A 15,661-nucleotide genomic window follows, 5' to 3' on the forward strand; every position below is an offset into this window, starting at 1 on the left:
TTTGCTCCATCTCTCATGACTTGGAGTTGGAAGCAACTGCCTTCCCTTTCCTCTTCCTAGAGATTTCTCCGGCCTTAGGTGCCATAAATGGTTATGGAAAAACAAAAAGCAATACTTTTACCAAACCAAACTTAGAAGGTTTGCTCGTCCTCGAGTAAAAGAAGAAAAAGGGTGTTATCGGAAGGTGTGAAGAAGAGAGAGATAGAGTTGAGGTAGGTGGGGATCCTGTGGGGTCCACAGATCCTGAGGTGTCAAGGATTTTTTCATCCCTACACCATGTTGGCGTGTAAACGCCCCTTGGAGTGCCAATCTTGGCGTTAAACGCCAGGTTGCTGCCCATTTCTGGCGTTTAACGCCAGCTTTTCTTCCCTTTCTGGCGTTTAAACGCCAGCTTTGTGCCCTTTTCTGGCATTAAACGCCAGTCTGGTGCCCTTTTCTGGCATTAAACGCCCAGAATGGTGCCAGACTGGGTGTTTAATGCCCATTCTGCTACCCTTACTGGCGTTTGAATGCCAGTAAGCTCCTCCTCCAGGGTGTGCTATTTTTAATACTGTTTTTCATTCTGTTTTTGCCTTTTCAGTTGTTTTTGTGACTCCACATGATCATCAACCTAAAGAAAAATAAGATAACAATGAAAAATAAATATATATAATTAAAAAACATTGGGTTGCCTCCCAATAAGCACTTCTTTATTGTCTTTAGCTGGACCTTGACTGAGCTTTTATTCTAGTCTCAATTTTGAGCATTCTTGCTCAAAATTGCTTTCAAGATAATGTTTGATTCTCTGTCCATTAACAATAAACTTTTTGTCAGAGTCAATATCTTGAAGCTCAACATATCCATATAGTGACACACTTGTAATCACATATGGTCCCCTCCACCGGGATTTTAATTTCCCAGTGAATAATTTGAGCCTAGAATTAAACAACAGAACCTTCTGTCCTGGTTCAAAAACTCTGGATGACAGTTTCTTGTCATGCCACCTTTTTGCTTTTTCCTTATAAATTTTTGCATTTTCAAAAGCATTGAGTCTGAATTCCTCTAGCTCATTCAGCTGGAGCAATCTTTTCTCTCCAGCTAACTTAGCATCCAGGTTTAGGAATCTGGTTGCCCAGTAGGCCTTATGTTCCAGTTCCACGGGCAGATGACAGGCCTTGCCATACACAAGCTGGTATGGAGAGGTTCCTATAGGAGTCTTGAATGCTGTTCTGTATGCCCACAGAGCATCATCCAAGCTTTTTGCCCAATCCTTTCTACGGGCAATTATAGTCCATTCCAGGATTCTTTTTAGTTCTCTATTAGAGACTTCAGCCTGCCCATTTATCTGTGGGTGATATGGAGTTGCTACTTTGTGGCTAATTCCATATCGAACCATAGCAGAGTATAGCTGTTTATTGCAGAAATGAGTGCCCCCGTCACTGATTAGAACTCTGGGAATGCCAAATCTGCTGAAGATATATTTCTGGAGGAATTTCAGCACGGCCTTAGTATCATTAGTGGGTGTGGCAATTGCTTCTACCCATTTAGATATGTAGTCGACTGCCACCAGAATGTAAGTGTTTGAGTATGATGGTGGGAAAGGACCCATGAAGTCAATACCCATACATCAAACAACTCAATCTCTAAGATCTCTTGTTGAGGCATGGCATAACCATGAGGCAAGTTGTCAGCTCTTTGGCAACTGTCACAGTTACGCACAAACTCTCGGGCATCTCTGTGGAGAGTAGGCCAGTAGAACCCATATTGGAGGACCTTAGTGGCTGTTCGCTCACCGCCGAAATGTCCTCCATACTGTGATCCATGGCAATGCCATAGGATTTTCTGTGCCTCTTCTCTAGGCACGAATCTGCGGATCATTCCGTCTGCACATCTTTTAAAGAGATATGGTTCATCCCATAATTAGTACTTTGCATCAGAAATTAGTTTTTTTGTTTGCACCCTGCTGTACTCCTTGGGTATGAACCTCACAGCTTTATAATTTGCAATGTCTGCAAACCATGGTGCTTCCTAAATGGCGAAGAGTTGCTCATCCGGAAAGGTCTCAGAGATCTCAGTAGGAGGGAGGGACGCCCCTGCTACTGGCTCTATCCGGGACAGGTGATCAGCTACCTGGTTTTCTGTCCCTTTTCGGTCTCTTATTTCTATATCAAACTCTTGCAGAAGCAACACCCATCTTATGAGACTGGGTTTTGAATCCTGCTTTGTGAGTAAATATTTAAGAGCAGCATGGTCAGTATACACAATCACTTTTGAACCTAATAAATAGGATCTAAACTTGTCAATGGCATAAACCACTGCAAGCAACTCTTTTTCTGTGGTTGTGTAGTTTTTCTGTGCGTCATTTAGAACACGGCTAGAATAGTAAATGACGTGCAGAAGTTTGTTATGCCTCTATCCTAATACTGCACCAATGGCATGGTCACTGGCATCACACATTAGTTCGAATGGTAATGTCCAGTCTAGTGCAGAAATCACTGGTGCTGTAACCAGCTTAGCTTTTAGAGTTTCAAACGCCTGCAGACACTCTGTGTCAAACACAAATGGTGTGTCAGCAACTAGCAAATTGCTCAGAGGTTTTGCAATTTTTGAAAAATCCTTTATAAACCTCCTATAGAATCCGGCATGCCCCAGAAAGCTTCTGATTGCCTTAACATTGGCAGGTGGTGATAATTTTTCAATTACTTCCACTTTAGCTTGATCCACCTCTATTCCCTTGTTTGAAATTTTATGCCCAAGGACAATTTCTTCAGTCACCATAAAGTGACATTTTTCCCAGTTTAAAACTAGGTTGGTCTCTTGGCATCTTTTCAGAACAAGTGCTAAATGGTCAAAACAGGAGCTAAATGAGTCTCCGAATACTGAAAGTCATCCATGAAGACTTCCAAAAATTTCTCTACCATATCAGAGAAGATAGAAAGCATGCACCTCTGAAAGGTTGCAAGTGAATTGCACAGACCAAAAGGCATCCTTCTGTAGGCAAATACTCCAGATGGATATGTGAATGCTGTTTTCTCTTGGTCTTGAGGATCTATTACAATTTGGTTGTAACCTGAATAGCTATCCAAAAAGTAGTAATAATCATGACCTGTTAGTCTCTCTAGCATCTGGTCTATGAATGGTAAAGGAAAATGATCCTTTCTGGTAGCTGTATTGAACCTTCTGTAGTCAATACACATACGCCACCCTGTAACTGTTCTTGTGGGAACCAGTTCATTCTTTTCGTTGTGAACCACTGTCATACCTCCCTTCTTGGGGACAACGTAGACAGGGCTCACCTAGGGACTATCAGAAATAGGATAAATAATCCCAGCCTCTAGTAACTTAGTGACCTCTTTCTGCACTACCTCTTTCATGGCCGGATTTAGCCTCCTCTGTGGTTGAACCACTGGCTTAGCATCATCCTCCAATAGGATCTTGTGCATGCATCTTGCTGGGCTAATGTCCTTAAGATCACTTATGGACCACCCAAGAGCTGTCTTGTGTGTCCCAGTACCTGAATTTGTGCTTTCTCTTCCTGTGGATTTAAAGCAGAGCTTATGATCACCGGAAAAGTGTCACCTTCTCCCAGAAATGCATATTTCAGGGATGGTGGTAGTGATTTGAGCTTGGGTTTAGGAGGCTTATTCTCTTCCTGAGGAATTTTCAGAGATTCTTTTATTTCCTCTGGTTTCTCCAGATCAGGCTGAACATCTTTAAAGATGTCCTTGAGCTCTGATTCGAGACTCTCAGTCATATTCATCTCTTCCACCAAGGAGTCAATAATATCAACGCTCATGCAGTCATTTGATGTGTCTGGATGCTGCATAGCTTTGACAACATTTAACTTGAACTCATCCTCATTGACTCTCAGGGTCACTTCCCCTTTTTGGATATCAATGAGAGTTTGTCCAGTTGCTAGGAAAGGTCTTCCTAGAATGAGAGTTACACTCTTGTGCTCCTCCATTTCTAGCACTACAAAGTCAATGGGAAAGGCAAATGGCCCAACCTTGACAATCATGTCCTCAATTATGCCGGATGGGTATTTAATGGAGCCATCAGCAAGTTGAAGACATATCCGGGTTAGTTTTACCTCTTCAGTCAAGCCAAGCTTTCTGATAGTGGATGCAGGGATTAGATTGATACTTGCCCCAAGGTCACATAGAGCTGTCTTGGTACAAGTACCCTCTAATGTGCACGGTATCATAAAGCTTCCTAGATCTTTAAGCTTTTCTGGTAAGCTTTTCAGAATGACTGCACTGCATTCTTCAGTGAGAAACACCTTTTCAGTTTCTCTCCAATCCTTCTTATGACTTAAGATCTCTTTTATGAACTTAGCATAAGAGGGTATTTGCTCAAGTGCCTCTACAAACGGGATCTTTATCTCAAGAGTCCTGAGATAGTCTGCAAAGCGAGCAAATTGTTTATCCTGTTCCGCTTGGCGGAATTTCTGAGGATAAGGCATCTTGGCTTTATATTCTTCAACCTTAGTTGCTGCAGGTTTATTCCCTACAGAGGTGGTTAGAGAAGCCTTCTTAGAGGGGTTACTATCAGCACTTGCAGGTGTCTAATCCCTCATTGGCGTTTGAACGCCAGGATTGGGTGCTGGATGGGCGTTTAACGCCAGCTTCCCACCCTTTTCTGGCGTTTGAACGCCAGAACTGGGCAAGGAATGGGCGTTCAATGCCAACTTTTCTCCCTTTTCTGGCGTTTGAACGCCAGAAGTGGGCATCCACTGGGCGTTTTACGCCAATCTTTCACCCTTTTCTGGCGTTTGAACGCCAGAATTATTCCTCTCTGGGCTCTTGCTGTCCTCAGAGGGATTTTGGGCAGTGGTTTGGTCATCCTCTGTCAGTTGTTCCTTTCTTGGCTTTCTGCTACTTTGAGCTGATTTATTCAATGTCTTCCTGCTCCTTAATTGGACAGCTTAGCATTCTTCTGTTATCTGTTTAGATAGCTGCTGTCTTGTCTGATTCAATTGTGCTTCCATATTCTTGTTAGCATTTTTAGTGTCTTGGAGGATCTCTTTCTGCTAATTGTTTTGTCACAAGGAGTAATTGCTTATTAAGTTCGACAATCTGTTCTTGAGGATTAGGATCAGTAGTTACTGTCCTAGCCTCTTCTTTTATGGAGGACTCACTGCTTGAGTACAGATGTTGATTTCTAGCAACCGTATCTATGAGTTCTTGAGCCTCTTCAATCGTCTTTCTCATGTATAGATCCACCAGCTGAGTAGTCTAGAGACATTTGAGCTCTTTCTGTAAGCCCATAGTAGAAGATGTCTAACTATACCCACTCTGAAAATATTTTAGAGGGACATTTTCTTAGCATCCCTCTGTACCTCTCCCAGGCATTATAAAGGGATTCATGATCCTCTTGTTTAAAGCCTTGGATGTCCAACCTCAGCTGTGTCATCATCTTTGGAGGGTAAAATTGATTCAGGAATTTGTCTGATAATTGTCTCCATGTTTTTATGCTTGCTGTGGGTTGGTTATTTAACCACCTCTTAGCTTGATCTTTTACAGCAAATAGAAACAGTAATAATCTGTAGACATCCTGATCCACTTTTTTATCACGTACTGTGTCAGCAATTTGTAAGAACTGTACCAGAAACTCAGTAGGTTCTTCCTATGGAAGACCAGAATACTGACAATTTTGCTGCACCATGATAATGAGCTGAGGATTTAGCTCAAAACTGCTTGCTTTGATGGGAGGTATACAGATGCTACTCCCATATGTAGCTGTAATGGCGTTAGCATATGACCCCAGAGTCCTTCTGGACTATTCATTTCCACTTATGTCCATGATGGAGAAAAGGGAATTGATATGAATTGCACATAGATTATATTTTTAAAATTTTTTATTTTATTTAATTAAAAGTGACCGAATAAAATAAAACGAAATAAATGAAAAATAAAATAAAAGTTTCGAAAATTAAGAGAAAAAGTAAAAAGATAAATAAATAATTCGAATGCTAAAATGGCTAATTAATTAAAAAGATTTGAAAAATTCTGGATATGATTTTCGAAAATTAGAAGAAAATGGAATAAAAGCAAATTGAAAACTAAATTAATTAATTAATTAAAAAGATTTTGGAAAAAGAATGCTTAGTTAATTTCGAAATATGAAAGAGAAAAGTAGTTAGGTGATTTTTTTTTAAAAAGATTTTGAAATTAGCAATAAAAAAGATATGATTGAAAATTATTTTGAAAAAGATATGATTGCAATTTAATAAAAAAAGATATGATTGAAAAGATATGATTGAAGAAATTAAAAAGATTTGATTTTTGAAAAAGATTTGAAAAGATCAATTTTTGAAATTAGAATTTTGACTTGACTAAAAAAAAAAATATGATTTTGAAAATCTTTGACTAATTTAATGCAAAATTTTGAAATTTATGAGTAAAATAAGGAAAAGATATTTTTTTATTTTTGAATTTTAATGAGGAAAGAGAAAAACAACAAAATGACACTAAACTTAGAAATTTTAGATCAAAACAAAGAGAACAAACAAGAAAACTTTGAATGTCAAGATGAACACCAAGAACACTTTGAAGATCAGGATGAACACTAAGAACAAATTTTTGAAAAATTTTTAAGTAAATAAAAGCACAAGGGACACCAAACTTAAAATTTTTAGAAAATCAAACACAAATTTTTGAAAATTTAAAGGAAAACACAAAGAAGACACCGAACTTAGAATTTTTAAAGATCAAGAAAGAACTAAGAACATGCAAATTCGAAAAATTGAAAGAAAATAAAAGCATGCAATTGACACCAAACTTAAAATATGAAACTATTCTCAAATAAAAGACTCAAATTTAGTGACTCTAAACTAACAAAAATAAATTATTCCTAATCTAAGCAACAAGATAAACCGTTAGTTGTCCAAACTCGAACAATCCCCGGCAACGGTGCCAAAAAGTTGGTGCACGAAATTACAATCACACTTTTGCAATTCCGCACAACTAACCAGCAAGTGCACTGGGTCGTCCAAGTAATACCTTACGTGAGTAAGGGTCGATCCCACGGAGATTATCGGCTTGAAGCAAGCTATGGTTATCTTGTAACTCTTAGTCAGGATATCAATAATTCTCATATTTAATTGTAAAAAGTAAAAGAACATGAACTAAATACTTGTTATGCAGTAATAGAGAACAGGTTGAGGTTTTGGAGATGCTCTGTCTTCAGAATCTCTGCTTTCCTACTGTCTTCTTCTTCACGCACGTAAGGCTCCTTCCATGGCAAGCTGTATGTTGGTGGATCACTATTGTCAATGGCTACCATCCGTCCTCTCAGTGAAAATGGTCCAAATACGTTGTCACCGCACGGCTAATCATCTGTCGGTTCTCACTCATGCTGGAATAGGATCCATTGATCATTTTGCGTCTGTCACTATGCCCAGCACTTGTGAGTTTGAAGCTCGTCACAGTCATCCTATCCCAGATCCTACTCAAAATACCACAAACAAGGTTTAGACGTTCCGGATCTCAAGAATGCTGCCAATTGATTCTAGCTTATACCACGAAGACTCTGATCTGAACCAGGAGGCTAAGAGATAAGCACTCAGTCTAAGGTAGAACGGAGGTGGTTGTCAGGCACGCGTTCATAGGTTGAGAATGGTGATGAGTGTCACAGATCATCACATTCATCAAGTTAAAGTACGAGTGAATATCTTAGAATGGAAGCAAGCGTGATTGAATGGAAAACAATAGTAATTGCATTAATTCATCAAAACACAACAGAGCTCCTCACCCACAACCATGGGGTTTAGAGACTCATGTCGTAGAAGATACAATATGAAACATGTAGAATGTCATGAGGTACAAGATGAATCACTAAAAGTAGTTTTTATAATAAACTAGTGACCTAGGGTTACAGAAAATGAGTAAGCTAGAATAGTTAGTGTAAAAATCTACTTCTAGGGCCCACCTGGTGTGTGCTTGGGCTGAGCATTGAAGTTTTCACGTGTAGAGACCTTTCTTGGAGTTAAACGCCAGCTTTTGTGCCAGTTTGGGCGTTTAACTCCAGCTTTCATGCCAGTTCTGGCGTTTTGACGCCAGAATTTTTATGCTGACTTGGAAAGCCGGTTTGGGCCATTAAATCTCGGGCAAAGTATGGACTATTATATATTGCTGGAAAGCCCAGGATGTCTACTTTCCAACGTAATTGAGAGCGCGCCAATTGGGCTTCTGTAGCTCCAGAAAATCCACTTCGAGTGCAGAGTCTGTAGCTCCAGAAAATCCACTTCGAGTGCAGGGAGGTCAGAATCCAACAACATCTGCATTACTTTTTCAGCCTCTGAATCAGATTTTTGCTCAGGTCCCTCAATTTCATCCAGAAAATACCTGAAATCATTGAAAAACAAACTCATAGTAAAGTCCAGAAATATGATTTTTGAATAAAAACTAATAAAAACATAATAAAAACTAACTAAAATATACTGAAAACATACTAAAAATAATGCCAAAAAGTGTATAAATTATCCGCTCATCAACGTGAATAGTTGAGATTGGTTATATCTAATAAAGATATAATTGAAAAGTTAGGATTGTTTAATAAAGATCGGTATTTTGTTATTTAATCGGCAAAATCCGAATATTGTGATGCTGAATATAAGTCGGCAGGATAACAGCTTTAAGTCGAAAAGAAATAAAAAATGCTTAAAGCAAGATAGAGTAAAAAATATAAGATCCTATATATGTATTAATGGACCTTTGGTTACAAAAGTGCAGGTAGGCAAGCTTCGTTAAAACCTCTCCAAGCAAACCCTTTTTTGGGAAAAATTTTGGTAGTAGAAAAAAGCGTACTCCGTTGCCGAGTACTTCAATAACTCGGGAATGGCCCTCCCAGTTAGCTGCTAGTTTGCCATGGTTTGGGGGTCTTCTAGCCTGTTCGGTTCTTCTGAGCACCAAGTCGTTTTCCTGGAAAGATCTTGGATGGAGTTTCTGGTTGTATCGCTGAGCTATATGCTGTTGCATAGCTCAGTGTGTGATTGCTGCTGAAGATCAAGTTTCTTTAACGGTATCCAAGTCATATTGACGAGCTGTATCTGCTGTACTATGGTCGGCCAATTGAGTTCGGAGTGATGCCTGGAAGATCTCGACAAGTATCATTGCTTCTGACCCATATACCAGTCGGAAAGGCGTTTCCTTTGTTGTTGAGTGGATGGTGGTGTTGTACCCCAATATGACCTCTGGTACTAATTCGGCCCAGAGACCCTTGGCATCGTCAAGCTTTTTTCTCAAGGCATGTAAAATAACTTTGTTTGTGGCCTCGGCTAAGCCATTTGTCTGGGGTGTTCTACCGATTAGAAATGTTGTCTAATCTTTAATTCCTGCAAAAAGGAGGTGAATTTATGATCGGCAAACTGACGACCATTATCAGTGATAATGTGCCGAGGTATGCTGAATCTACAGATAATATTCTTCCATACAAAGGAAACCATTTGTTGTGATGTGATATTTGCTAGAGGCTATGCCTCTATCCATTTGGAAAAGTAATCAATTGCTACTATTAAAAATTTTACCTGCCCTGCCGCCAAAGGAAAAGGGCCGAGGATGTCAAGCCCCCACAGATTGAAGGGCCAACTTACCTCGGTATTGTGGAGGATTTCGGCTGGTAGGTGTGTAATTGGACTGTGTTTCTGGCAGTTGTCATAGCTTTTTACTTTTGTTTTACAATCTTGTTGCAATGTCGGCCAAAAGAAACCAGCTCGGAGTATCTTGGAGGATAAGATGTGGGCTCCGAGGTGTGTTCCACATATTCCTTCATGTGCCTCAGCAAGCACAAGCTCAGCCTCCAACCTGGAAAGACGTTTAAGCAGAGGAAGAGAGAATCCTCTTCTATATAGGCAGTTGTTGTATATTGTAAAAAATGAAGCTTGTTGGTGAAATTGCCAAGTATTTTCAATGTTGTCTGATAATATTCCTATCCTGAGATAGTTTATATAGGGTGCTCCCCAATCTTTTTCCTGCGTGACACTTAGAATTTTGGTTAGATCTATACTTGGTTTAAGTAGTGTGAATCGGTGAAGGGAAGAAGAAGTTGTTTGTGAACTGGTGAGCTTGGATAGAATATCAGCTCGGCTATTATAATCACGAGGTATATGTTGAATTTCAATTTTGGAAAACTTTGAAAATAAGCTTTGAACAATATCAAGGTATTTGGATAATAAAGGATCTTTTACCTGGTACAAGTTATTCACCTACTGTACGATGAGCAAGGAATCATAGTATACCTTGAGTTTGGTAACATTTAGATCGGCAGCAAGTTTGAGATCGGTGATTAGAGCTTCGTATTCAGTTTGATTATTACTCGCTTTGAAAGAAAGGTGTAAAGACTGCTCTATAACGTAACCATTACCATCTTCAAGTAAAATCCCAACACCACATCCTTGGGGATTAGATGAGCCATCTACATACAAAGAATATTGGGTTGAATCATCAATGGAAATTAGGATTGTGAATTTGGCGATAAATTCTGCCAAATATTGTGACTTTATGGGACCTCGCCCCTGGTATCTGATGTCAAATTCGGAGAGCTCAACCGACCATTTAACTAGTCGGCTAGCTAATTCTGGTTTTTGAAGAACTTGTCGTAAAGGTTGATCTGTGCGAACATAGATGACATGGCTTTGGAAATATGGCCGAAGTTGTCGGGATGAGAACACCAAAGCTAAAGCTAGCTTCTCAATCTTAGGATAGCGAAGTTCTGCGTGTTATAAAGTGTTGCTAAGAAAATAGATCAACTGTTGCTGTTTCTGTCTCTCTGTAATAAAAGCAAAGCTTGTGGCCCAATCAGTAATAGATAAATATAAGTAAAGTGGTTCCCCTTGAAGGGGTGTTTGCAAAATAGGTGGTTTTGAAAGAGTGTTTTTTATAGTTGTGAAAATAGTTTCACATTCATTAGTCTAATGAAAAGGTTTTTTCTTTTTTAGTGTTTGTGTAAAACCCGGTTAATTAATGACTAATTAGCCCATAAATGAGAATTTATTTTAGAAAGCCAAAAATGTGATTTTTATGGTTTAATATGATAGAGGAGATTGAGATGAGAATTTCGATACCAATTTTATAGAAATCGGCTCAAGATTGGACCGAACGGACCAAACCGGGCCAACCGGACCCATATTGGGCCCTTGGCCCAACCAAACTAAACCTAAAACCCTAACAAAAAGCACTCTTTCTCCTCACTAATACTCAAACATGCTGAAAATGGTGGAAATGAAGGGAAGAACACTCCTCCAAAGTTCTACCCTTGTTTGATCTTTAAACCACAATAACTTTTGATCCGGAGCTCCGATTGCCACACCGTTTACGGCCACACATTTACCGTGAAGAGCTCTACAAAACCCACTACTTTATTCTTGAGGTAAGCCACGAAATTAGTTCATTTCTTCAACCCTTAAATTCGAATTTCATTAGAAAAAAGTGTTGAGATTTTGGGCTCTTTGATGTTTTAGGGTCCAACTAGCTTGAAGGAGAAGAGTAATCTTGTCTCCTCGATCCTTGGGTGTGGTAAGATTCTCAACCCTAGTGGAATTTGTTGATTTATGATGTTGGGTATTGAGTTGTTGTTTTTGGATGTGATAATTGTGGCTTAGGTAGTGTGTATGTGAATATTAAAGCTTGATTGAGATTTTGAAAAGTTTGGAAAAGGGCTTTGGTGTGCTAAAAATCTGTTCTTGGAGGTGTTGGGACCTTGAGAGCTTGTGGAAAAGTGATTTAGAAGTGCTCCGGGTTGAGCGAGAAAATCGACTAAGGTATGGTCTCGGTTTCCTGTATCTAAAATGTAATGTGGTGTAAAAACTTAGGCTAGAGGCCCTAAGATAGGAATTGAATTATTGATGTTGTTGAATAGTTGAGATATATGGTGTGGTCATATATGTGATTATGAATATTGGTATTTTGATGGTATGATGCATGAGAGATATGCATGTTTGATATATGTTTGATGATTGGTTGATGTTGAATTGTGGGGAAAACTATGTTGATGGTAGGGGTCATATTGATCATATGTAATATTGGTTGATTGGTAATGCTGTTGTTGGAAATTGGGATGAGGAAGAATATGTGACATGTTAATGTATTTGATATTGGGCCATTTGATTGAGATGGGATAAAACAGTGGGATGTTGGTTTGTGATATGTTAAATATGTTAATGTATGAGTAGAAGAGGCTTGAGTTGGATTTTGGTATGTTTTCCTTGGTTTTAAAAAGGGTTGGAATTGGGTTGCTTTGAAAATGGCACTTTATAATTTTGTATGAAAACATGGTTTTTTGGCATACTTTGACAGAGCGTAACTTGGACTCCGGATCCCCGTTTTGTGCCAAATTTATTTAGAAATGAAATTGGATCCGGAGAGGTTATGCCGTTTGAAGAACGGGTGAAAAATAATTTAAAACGGAGAAGTTAGGCCTTTCAAAAGATTAGGGGTTGAATTTGTGAATTCTGCAGCTTTTTAACTTAGTAAAATTTTTGGCAGAACGCACTCCCACGCGTATGCGTGGCTGACGCGCACGCGTCGTTTTCGAATTTTCACTATCCACGCGTATGCGTCGATAGGCGAACTCAATTGGCCCAGCCAAAATTCTCGAGAGTTGTGCCAGAGTTGTGCTGGTTTTGTGCCTGAGGGCACAAAATGCACCCACGCGTACGCGTGGCTGACGCGTAGGCGTCACTGGGCTTTTCTTCCATCCACGCTTGCGCATGGAGGGACGCTGGTGCATGGAATTGTGATCACGCTTTTCACAACTCTGATACAACTAACCAGCAAGTGCATTGGGTCGTCCAAGTAATATCTTACGTGAGTAAAGGTCGATCCCACGGAGATTGTCGGCTTGAAGCAAGCTATGGTCATCTTGTAAATCTTAATCAGGCAGATTCAATTGGTTATGAGTTTAGATAATTAAAAGATAAATAAAATGTAAATTAAAATAAAGATACTTATGTAATTCATTGGTGGGAATTTCAGATAAGCGTTTGGAGATGCTTTGTTGCTTCTGAACCTCTGCTTTCCTATTGTCTTCATCCAATGATGCATGCTCCCTTCCATGGCAAGCTGTATGATCCTCTCAGTGAAAATGGTCCAAGTACGGTTTCTGCACGGCTAATCAACTGTCAGATTTCTTGTCTCGGATGAAAAATACCAGGTACAGATACTGCACGGCTAATCATCTGTCGGTTCTCACTTATGTCGGAATAGGATCTCTCTATCCTTTTGCACACTGTCACTGCGTCCAACATTCGCGAGTTTGAAACTCGTCACAGTGATCCCCTCCCAGATCCTACTCGGAATACCACAGACAATGTTTAGACTTTCCGGATCTCAAGAATGCTGCCATTTGATTCTAGCCTATACCACGAAGGTTCTAATCGGACGGACTCAGTCTGTGGATTAGAGACCCAAGAGATTATACTCCGGCTGTCGTCCAATGACGACGTTGAACATCATGTAGAGCGCTTGTGGTTGTCAGGCACGCGGATCTTGGCTAAGCGAGTAACAAAGATAGTGGGTGATTGTCACGGGTCACCCCTTAATTCTGACTTAACTGAATTAAGTACGAGAGTATATCTTGGAGAAGAAGTAAGCGTGAATTGAAAGAGAAACAATAGTACTTGCATTAATTCATGAAGAACAGCAGAGCTCTACACCTTAATCTATGAGGTGTAGAAACTCCACCGTAGAAAATACATAAGAGAAAAAGGTCTAGGCATGGCCGAATGGTCAGCCTCCCATTCCAAAGGTTCAATAGTGATAAATTGTTTTCTCGATACGAATACAATAGTAAAAAGTGCTATTTATACTAAAACTAGTTACTAAGGATTACAGAAAATAGGTAACTAAGTACAGATAGTGCAGAAATCCACTTTCGGGGCCCACTTGGTATGTGCTTGGGCTGAGCATTGAGTTTTACACGTGCATAGGCTTTTTCTAGAGTTAAACGCCAGCTTGGATGCCAGTTTGGGCATTTAACTCTAGTTCTGGTGCCAGTTCTGGCGTTTTACGCTAGAAAAGGGTCGCTGGCTGGCGTTGAACGCCAGTTTGGGCCATCAAATCTCGGTCAAAGTATGTACTACTATATATTTATGGAAAGCCCAAGATGTCTACTTTCTAACGCAATAGAGAGCGTGCCAATTGGGTTTTTGTAACTTCAGAAAAATGCGTTTGACTGTAGGAAGGTCAGAATCCAACAGCATCTGCAGTCCTTTCTCAGCCTCTGAATCAGATTTTTGCTCAGGTCCCTCAATTTCAGTCATAAAATACCTAAAATTATATAAAAACATACAAACTTATAGTAAAGTCCAGAAATATGATTTTTGCATAAAAACTAATAAAAATATAATAAAAAGTAACTAAAACAAGCTAAAAACTACCTAAAAACAATGCCAAAAAGCGTATAAATTATCCGCTCATCACAACATCAAACTTAAATTGTTGCTTGTCCCCAAGCAACCAAAAGCAAAATAAGATAGAAAGAAGAGAAAATACAATAAATTTCAAAATATCAATGAAGCTTAGTTCCAATTAGATGAGCGGGACTAGTAGCTTTTTGCTTCTGAACAGTTTTGGAATCTCACTTTATCTTTTGAAGTTCAGAATGATTGGCATCCATAAGAACTCAGAATTCAGATAGTGTTATTGATTCTCCTAGTTTAATATGTTGATTCTTGAACACAGCTACTTTATGAGTCTTGGCTGTGACCCTTAGCATTTTGTTTTCCAGTATTACGACCGGATACATAAATGCCACGGACACATAACTGGGTGAACCTTTTCAGATTGTGACTCAACTTTGCTAGAGTCCCCAATTAGAGGTGCCCAGAGTTCTTAAGCACACTCTTTTTGCTTTGGATCACGACTTTAATCGCTCAGTCTCAAGCTTTTCATTTGGACCTTCATGACACAAGCACATGGTTAGGGACAGCTTGATTTAGCAGCTTAGGCCAGGATTTTATTCCTTTGGGCCCTCCTATCCATTAATGCTCAAAGCCTTGGATCCTTTTTACCTTTGCCTTTTAGTTTAAAGGGTTATTGGCTTTTTGCTCTTGCCTTTTGGTTTAAAGAGCTATTGGCTTTTTCTGCTTGCTTTTTCTTTTTCTTTCTTTTTCTTTATTTTTTGCCTTTTTTTCGCAAGCTTTGTGTTTTTCACTGCTTTTTCTTGCTTCAAGAATCAATTTTATGATTTTTCAGATTATCAATAACATTTCTCTTTTTTCATTATTCTTTCAAGAGCCAACAATTTTAACATTCATAAACTTCACTATAAAAAATATGCACTGTTCAAGCATTCATTCAGACAACAAAAAGTATTGCCACCACATCAAAATAATTAAACTATTTTCAAGATAGAATTCAAAACTCATGTACTTATTTTTCTTTTTAAGAAAACATTTTTCATTTAAGAAAGGTGAAAGATTCATGGAACATTCATAGCTTTAAGACATAGACACTAAACACTAATGATCATGTAATGAAGACATAAACATAGACAAAACATAAAGCATAAAAACCGAAAAATAGAAAAATAAGAACAAGAAAATTAAAGAACGGGTCCACCTTAGTGACGGCGGCTAGTTCTTCCCCTTGAAGATCTTATTGAGTGCTTGAGCTCCTCTATGTCTCTTCCTTGCCTTTGTTGCTCCTCCTCTCATGGCCTTTTGGTCCTCTCTGATTTCATGGAG

This window comes from Arachis ipaensis, chromosome B1, assembly GCF_059453495.1.
Source record: "Arachis ipaensis isolate K30076 ecotype BB chromosome B1, ASM5945349v1, whole genome shotgun sequence".
Taxonomy (NCBI): Eukaryota; Viridiplantae; Streptophyta; class Magnoliopsida; order Fabales; family Fabaceae; genus Arachis; species Arachis ipaensis.